The sequence below is a fragment of the Corticium candelabrum genome, chromosome 22 (genome assembly GCF_963422355.1).
Source record: "Corticium candelabrum chromosome 22, ooCorCand1.1, whole genome shotgun sequence".
Classification (NCBI taxonomy): domain Eukaryota; kingdom Metazoa; phylum Porifera; class Homoscleromorpha; order Homosclerophorida; family Plakinidae; genus Corticium; species Corticium candelabrum.
In genome coordinates this window covers 4,767,787-4,776,389 of record NC_085106.1, presented here as the reverse complement: position 1 = coordinate 4,776,389, position 8,603 = coordinate 4,767,787, and the positions used below count along the sequence as shown (strand labels likewise).

Sequence of the window (8,603 nt, the reverse complement as noted above, 5' to 3'; positions counted from 1 at the left end):
CTACGAGGTGCATGCACTGCTTTTATAGTTGATCCGTCCACGAGATGAGCACGTGGGATTTTTCCCAGATTTATCCGTGACTGGATTTGACTGGATTTCTGTTAGTACTAGGAGTGTGCATAATTATACTCTCCGCTGCATTTCCGTCCAAACATGTGTGGACTACGCTGAAGCAGATTTGCAAGGGTGCAAACATAAAAAATTTTGGGTAAAAATATTTTGTGTAGTTGAACTGATAGTCTGGTATCAATATCCTATACTAGTCCACCAGAAAGGCTCAACCTTATAGCGCTTTTTAAATTTCTATTTGGCTCAGACAAACTTTCTCTGGCGTGTAGATTTGCGATAGTAGTAAACAATTTGTTTTCGATTGTGTAGGTGCAGAAAAGAAGAGTGAAACAATTGCTATAGCAGAGGGTGTCAGTGCAGATTTTAATTCAGAAGTGGATGATTTGGGTGCAAACAACTTACGAAATGATTTCTTAATTTCTTAATACCTTATTTTGTTATATTCATCTTTCAGGTACTGAGAAAGCTGCCTTTGTCCAGGAACGAGAATCTGATATGACCTTAAGATATTATAGCCTAAACGAAAAAGACGAAGAGCCGTGGCCGGTCATCAAAAACTGCTACTATTTCTTGTATAAAAGGCTTCGCTTTAGTCACGAGTTTGTCGGCCACTTGTTTCAGCAAAAGTTGATCGATAAAACAGACCATGAATTCTTTCTCGGCTCTAATTCTATCGAAGAGAAAGTACATCATTTACTCGTTACGGTGCTTCCCACCAAACCGCCAGAGAAGTTGGCCGACCTTTGCAAAATCTTTTCAATTATGGGACAAGGACATGTTGTCGAAAGACTAAAAATGTGTTCTTCAGAAGGAGAGCTGTGCCCACAAGGTCTCCTTTCAAAAATTTGTCTTGCATTTGTAAATACCAAATATATATATATATATATATATGTATGTATGTATTGCAGGAATGGAGGATACTTGCGAAAGCCAATCTCAGGTTAGAATATGCAGGAATTCTATACTAATGCAATCGTTTATTTTACTATTTGATTATGTAACTAAGTTATAAGTTTTCTCATATTATCTTAAAGGGCTACTGCATTGCAAAATCAAAAATTAGTTTTTGAGCTAAATTAAAAGATTTACTTGTTTACTTTTGTAATAGTTTAGGGTTGTTTGGGGGAGGCGTCTTGGGGCGCCTGCGCAGTAGAAGAGACTAGTTGGTTTTGGCGGACTTTGTTGAGTTAGACAGTGTAGATTGCAAATACACGAGTCTCGATACTACATAATGGCGACGAGGCAAAGAAGAAACATGACATCGATGATCGGGAAAGTGGGGCCCTTTGATGGAACTCAAGATGAATGGGAACACTACGTCGAACGACTAGGGTTTTACTTCACGGCGAACAAGGTGACTGACAAAGACCAACGGAAGGCAGTGTTGTTGAGCGTATGTGGCGCTCAAACGTACAAACTCATCCGCAACCTTCTCCCCGGGCAAACACTGGATGCAGTCGAATATGACCACATCCTCAAGAGAGTCCAAGATCATGTGAGACCAAAGCCTTCTGTTATTCTACAACAGTTTAGATTTAACAGTTTGAACCGAAAAGAAGATGAGTCTGTGGCGGATTTCGTGACGGAATTGCGTCGATTATCGAGAGACTGTGCTTTGGGAATACTTTCTCAGACATGCTAAGAGACAGACTGGTGTGCGAGATAAATGAAGAAAATATTCAGCGGAGACTCTTGCAAGAAGTCAACTTGACATTTGAGGACGCACTACGGATTGCCCGAGCGATGGAAACAGCTGCGAAAATCCTCTAGAAATGCAACAAGGTGGTCTTACATCAACAGCAACTCAAGCACCAGTGGCAGTACATCAGCATCAAGTAGGATGGACCATACACCAGAAAGAAGTAAGTGTTCTCGTTGTTTGTGTTGGAATCTTCCCAAGCCATGTCGTTTCCAGACAGCAGAGTGTAGGAAGTGCAAGAAGCGGGGCCATATTGCGAGAGCTTGCCGAAGTCAGTCAAATCAACAAGGAGATTCAAAGGCAGCCTACCAAATAAGCCAAGAAGAGGATTTCCAGGGATCAGAAGAAATGTTAGAGATGGCAATGAAGGCTGTACACGTAGTGGGGCGTGGCAATGAAGTGAAGCCACTCAAGGTAGAAGTTGTGATTAATCAGCAGAAGGTGGAGATGGAGATAGACACTGGGACAGCGGTAACTCTGGTGAATGAAGCCACTTTCAAGGCATTATGGACTAAACGGAAGGCCCCGGTTTGCGTAGGCCACAAGTACAATTACGGACATATTTAGGGGAATCATTAACTTTGGTTGGTGAAACAGATGTGAAAGTGAGATATGGACAGCAAGTGGCTTCCATGCCATTGATTATTGTCAAGGCAAGGGTCGAAATGTTTTGGTAGAAACTGGACGCAGAACCTAAAACTGAAATTGGAAGAGATATTCCATCTCCATATCACTGGCAGAACATCACACAAGGAAGGAAGGATTCAACATAAGGAGCTCATCACCAAATACCAGCAAGTATTCAAGGAGAAAATGGGACTACTGGAGGGAGCAACAGCATCGATAGCAGTGAGACCAGATACCGCACCTCGGTTTTTCAAGCCTAGACCTGTACCATATGCGTACAAAGAGCTAGTCGAACAAGAGTTGAGACGGTTGGAACGAGACGAAATTATAGAAGCCGTTCGATTGGGCTGCTCCAGTAATACCGGTTCTAAAAAGGGATGGTTCAATCAGGATATGCGGTGACTTTAGGTTGACGATTAACCAGGCTGCTCCTTGAGAGAAATACCCATTGCCAAAGATCAATGATATATTTGCCTCTTTAGCTGGAGGTCAGTTGTTCACCAAGTTAGATCTGAGCAAAGCTTATCAGCAGGTGGCGCTGGATGAGACGTCGCAGAAGTACGTAGTCATAAATACTCACTTGGAGTTGTTCAAGTACAAACGCCTACCTTTTGGGGTGGCCTCGAGTCCAGCCATTTTTCAAAGGGTAATGGACACTCTCCTTCAGGATATTCCCATGACAGTGGTCTATTTAGACGATATTCTAGTGACAGGACGTTGTCTGAAGGAATACTGGCAGAACCTAGAAATGGTATTACAACACCTAGCCAACTCGGGATTGCGACTAAAGCTGGCTAAATGCAGGTTTTTGCAGATAGAAATCAGTTACTTAGGCCATACTATCAAAAGTCAGGGGCTAGCACCAGACAAGAAGGAAGTGATGGCTATTCAAGCTGCACCTGAACTCAAAAATGTTACGAAATTACATTACTTCTTGGGTATGATTAATTACTATGGCCGGTTTTTACCGAAGCTGGCTTTAAGGCTGGCTCCACTGTATCAGCTTTTGCTCCAGAACGTACGTTGGCAGTGGAAAGATGAGCATAAGAAAGCGTTTAGACAAGCCAAGGAGGCTCTCCAGTCCAGTCAAGTGATGATACATTTTGACCCAAGGAAGGAATTCATCGGAGCCTGTGATGCCTCACCGTACGGGTAGGAGCAGTGCTTTCACACAGGCTAAGCGACGGTACCGAGTGACCAATCGCTTTCGCATCTAGGCGCTTGGCTGATGCAGAAAGGAGATATGCGCAGATAGACCACGATGCACTCGCATTGCTGTTTGATGTGAAGAAGTTCCAGCAATACTTGAATTGAAGAGCATTTACAATCCTTACCGATCACAAGCCGTTGGCCTCGTTGTTAGGAGAGAATGAGGGCGTGCCGTTGATGTCATCAGGTCGAATGCAGCGTAATAATGTTGTCTGGCTATCAGTATAAACTACGTTATCGACCAGGGACGACAAATGCCAACGCTGATGCACTCAGTCGGTTACCTTTGTCTGTTAAACCGGAATTGACAGAGGATCCTAGTGAATCGGTGCTATCACTGCACATCTTGGAAATGACCCCTGCCAGACTTTCTAACAACTGTACAACTTCGGCAGTTTACAGACAGAGATGGACAACTGGCAACTGTCAGGCATCGTGTGTTGAGTGGACGGCCGAGACTCCGAGCTTCGACATTACTGGAATCGCCGGCACGAGCTAAGTATCTTGGGTGGTTGTGTACTGTGGGTGTCGCGAGTCATTATACCTCAGAAGGCGTGGCCGAGGGTGTTGGAGGATTACATGTGGCTCACCCGGGGGTATCTAGAATGAAAATCCTAGCAAGAAGCTACACTTGGTGGCCGGGATTGGATGCTGATATAGAGAAGATAGCAAAATCTTTCGGGACATGCCAAGAGCATCAGCGATCACCACCAAAAGCGCCTCTTCACCCTTGGGCACAGCCAGAACGTGCGTGGTGAAGATTACATATCGACTTTGCTGGGCCATTCTTGGGGCGTTGGTTCGTTATACTGTCAGATGCGTACTCTAAATAGTTGGAAGTAAAACGACTGAGTTCCCCCGCAACTGGACCTACCATTCGGGTGTTACAGTAAATTTTGCGACCCACGGACTACCTGAAATCATGGTAAGTGATAATGGCTCGGCCTTAGTCAAGAATTTGGAAACTTCATGAAAGCAAGAGAATTATGCATATTACAACTGCACCCTACCACCCGTACTCTAATGGGCTGGCTGAGAGGGCGGTTCAATCATTCAAGGCAGCCATGAAGCGAATGAAAAACGAACAGGGAACACTGGAAACGAAGCTGGATGAATTTCTTTTTCGGTACAGAATTACACCACACGCGACAACAGGGAAGACGCCAGCTGTGCTTCTGATGGGACGGAGATCAAGGAGCTGCCTGGACTTACTACATCTGGACCTGTCAAGAAAGAGTAAGGAAGCACAAGAGCAACAAAGGAAGGATCATGACAAATCTTGCAGTACCGGAATCTGGAGACGGGGCAAACAGTGTTTGTGCGTAACTTTGGCAGGGGCCAGGATTGGTTAGCAGGCGTGGTTGAGAGTCAGACGGGACCCTTATCTTTCAGAGTGAGGTTAGAGGACGGACGGTTAGGCAAGCGACACATGGATCACGTTCGACAGAGAACGACCAAGACTAAAAGTCCAGAGAGACAAGCCATGATGGAAGACAGTCCCAACATTGGGGTAGATCAACAGCAAGGAGAAGAGAGCACAAGATTTTCAACAGCAACGAACGCTCCGTGTGTCACCGAACATCAGCAAACAGAACGAGCGGAGACCGAGGCTGATCAGCAATTGGAAATGAGAGCTGCCGACGTTCCGCCTGTCCTCCTGCGATCCGCACGGATTTCGAGACCTCCAGAAAGACTGGATCTGTAGGGTAGTAATGTGGGAACTTAGGAAATTTAGGGGAAGGGGTGTAATAATTTAGGGTTGTTTTGGGAAGAGGTGTCTTGGGACGCCTGCGCAGTAGAAGAGACCAGTGGTTTTAGCGGCTTTGTTGAGTTAGAGTGTAGAGTGCAAATACCGAGTCTCGATACTACAACTTTAGAAAAACACAATTGGGTTTTTGCGAATGTATTGAGAGAATGAGAGCAGTTGAAAGCTACTTCCGTTTTCCATTTCCGGAATGGGACAGGTTAGCGCTTTGAAGGCACCCTATCCATTGTTGTGATACTTGCGTATGGTGCAGCGTTGTGTTGCAGCAGGCTGCAACAACTTTAGTCAGTCTGAATTTAGTGTATTTCGGTTCCCAAAATCCACAGCTTCGTAAAAGGTGGGAAAAGCAAGTTCCATAAACAACTACGTACTAGGAGACGGCTGGGAAGAGCGCAATGGAGTTTACAGCTGTCACTTTGAAGATTACTGTTTTGAAAAAGAGCCTGAGTTGTTTCAAAGCTTTGGACTCAGCAGCAAGAGATACGCCTATAGTCTGATGTAGTAGTTACGTACCCAGGCCCAACCATTTTTGTACCGCAGGTTGAATCTGCACACCGCAACCGCCCCGGATGAAGAAAAGGCTCGGTTTCGAGAAGAGAGAGAAAGCTAGAGTAAGCGCAGTTACCTGTTGATCATCAAAACGAACAAATAAGTAATCTTTTCACTTTCAGTTGTTGAAAGAAGCTCTTGTTTCTGTCGAAGGCGAGAGGCGTGAATATTCACAAACTGTGGTGTCTTCAGAAAGAACACTGCACCACTCATTATGATGATGGGGTTACGTATTACTCATATGCAGAGGGCGGTAGCGCTCTAGTTCCATGTTCTTGGCGATGCTTATAGTACACTGTTTGCAGTACAGTACTGTACAGATACGTCAAGACAGTTGTAATGAAAGCAGGGTGATCTACGATGCACCTCAAACTGACTTTGTATTCTCTCATTCTGGAGAGAACTTCTGCGATTTCGTTGCAACACACACACACACACACACACACACACACACACACACACACACACACACACACACACACACACATACACACACACACACACATACACACACACACACACACACACACACTTCACGCTGCGTTCATTTCAATGAGAAACGATGCAGACCAAGGTCACCATAGGCTATATCGGAGGAGTGGATGTTCTCTGACAGCAGAAACGCTCGTGGTTGTGGAAGCCTTGTTGGCGGAATGTTTGGTGACAGTACTGACATTACTAGTCAGGGACTGACCATGTTTCTGTCTCTGGTGGTTTACAAGGCCGGCATGATTTAGAAGCAGCAAATCCACAACCATCAAAGCTGCAGTGTAAAGCAAACTCTGATGTCGTTTGCCTTGCTTCGCGGCGACGTTTCTGCTCATCCTTGCGGTATTTCTCTTGTTCTTCCTTTTTGAATTTTACTTCCTGTGTGGCAGCCCAGATCTGATTCCTCCACTCATTCCTATCTTCTTCTAGTATCCTCCAAACACCATCAAGATTGCAATTCTTTAAATCTCTCAGTACCAAATCGTTCCATCTCATTCTCTGACCTCCAACTCAACGTCTACCTTGGGGTGATGCACACACCAGAAGCTTTCTTGGTAGACGACACTCATCCATGATCAAGATGTGACCCAATAACCGAAGACTTCTGTGTCAGCTTGATGGAGATTCTTGGTAGGTTGGCTATCTTTGTGATGGAGGTGTCTCTCTTGCCGTCCCATAGGGAGACTCCAAGGATTGAGCGGAGGATTCTCATCACAAACCTCTGTAAGCGATGTATCTGCGGCTGCAGAAGTACTGCTGTTTTCAAACCATATAAAAGGGTGGAAAGAACTACAGAGACAAAGATGTTCAGCTTGTACTAGATAGACTTGATCTTCCTCTGGTGCCAAAGGATGCGGTTAAGTGACCCGTATGACTGAGGAGCTTTGGTTATCCTTGTTGATATCTCAACATCCATGGAGCAATTATTAGAATAATAACTTCCAAGGTACTGAAAGGATGGTACCACCTCAATTGGATCACAATCAGGATTCAAAGAAATGGGAGATGGAGAATCAGCTCCAGGTAGGGCAGCTAGAAGCTTGGTCTTCTTGTAATTGATGGTAAGCCCCATGTGATGGCAAGACGAATCCAGAGATTTCAGCAAGGAGTATAGAGTTTCATACGAATCAGATATCAATGCCATATCATCAACATATTCAAGGTCTCACGCTGACACCTCTGATGTAAGCTTCTTCCTGTTTCCTACCAGGTCAGCATCCAGAAGATATGACAAGCACACATCTACATCTGGTTGGTGATCAGTAATGACAAGTTGAATCACAGAGTCAAAGTAGAGGTTGAATAAGGTTGGAGCAAGTACACAGCCCTGTTTGACACCACTAGATACAGAGAAATGATCTGAGATTTTACCATAGCTTCTTACAGCGGCAGAAGTGTTACTGTGCAATGCTTCAACCATTTTGAGCAGCTTAGATGGCAAGTGGTAACAATACTGAAGAACAGATCAGAGAGCTGTTCTATTGATTGAATCGTAGGCCTTACGGAGGTCTAAAAACAGATGTATAAAGGACGATGGAACTCCCTGGCTTTTTCCATCAACACCCTGAGAGAAAAGAGTTGGTCGGTGCATCTTCTGCCCTTGCGGAAACCACACTGGTTCTCACGCAAGAGGGCCTCCGCTCTGGGTTTGATCCTTTTCAATATAACACGAGTAAAAATCTTGCTGGGGATGCTCAAGAGGGCAATGCCTCTATAGTTGTCGCATTCAGAACGACTTCCCTTCTTGTGAAGAGAGCCAGTGAGGTGGTTCAACCAATCTGAGGGATACTCTCGCTGCTCCAGATGAAGTTGAACAGTGAAGTGAGCCAGCAGATGGTTTCGCCTCCTCCCAACTTCAGCAACTCAGCAGATATGCCGTCATCTCCTGGAGCCTTACCATCTCTGAGCTGTGCGTTAGCTACCTGAATCTCGTCTTCAGATATGGGCTGGGACAAGTTTTCATAATCTGGGAATAGTTTTCTGTAAGATGGTGTGGCTGCAATGATGTCGGTTAGTGCATCAGTATCCAACTGGCAGCTTGATGAGCAACAATTAGACACTTCTGCAAAGTGTTCTGACCAACGTTGAAGCTTGTCGATGTCACTTGAGAGAATGGATCTATTTTTGCTAGGCTGTTTGATGATGAAGGCTTGGATGCCTATTTCTTAAGTAGCCTGAGCTCTTTAACTACGCTCC

At 44.9% G+C, this 8,603-nt stretch overlaps 1 long non-coding RNA gene across 1 annotated transcript; it reads left to right on the top strand.

Annotated features, from left to right (window-relative positions):
• The first annotated feature begins 327 nt into the window (after positions 1–327).
• Positions 328–1,010, top strand: LOC134197787 (uncharacterized). The gene is made up of 3 exons (XR_009972695.1): positions 328–456; positions 524–898; positions 978–1,010. It is a non-coding gene; the product is annotated as an uncharacterized LOC134197787 (long non-coding RNA).
• The last annotated feature ends 7,593 nt before the right edge of the window (positions 1,011–8,603 follow it).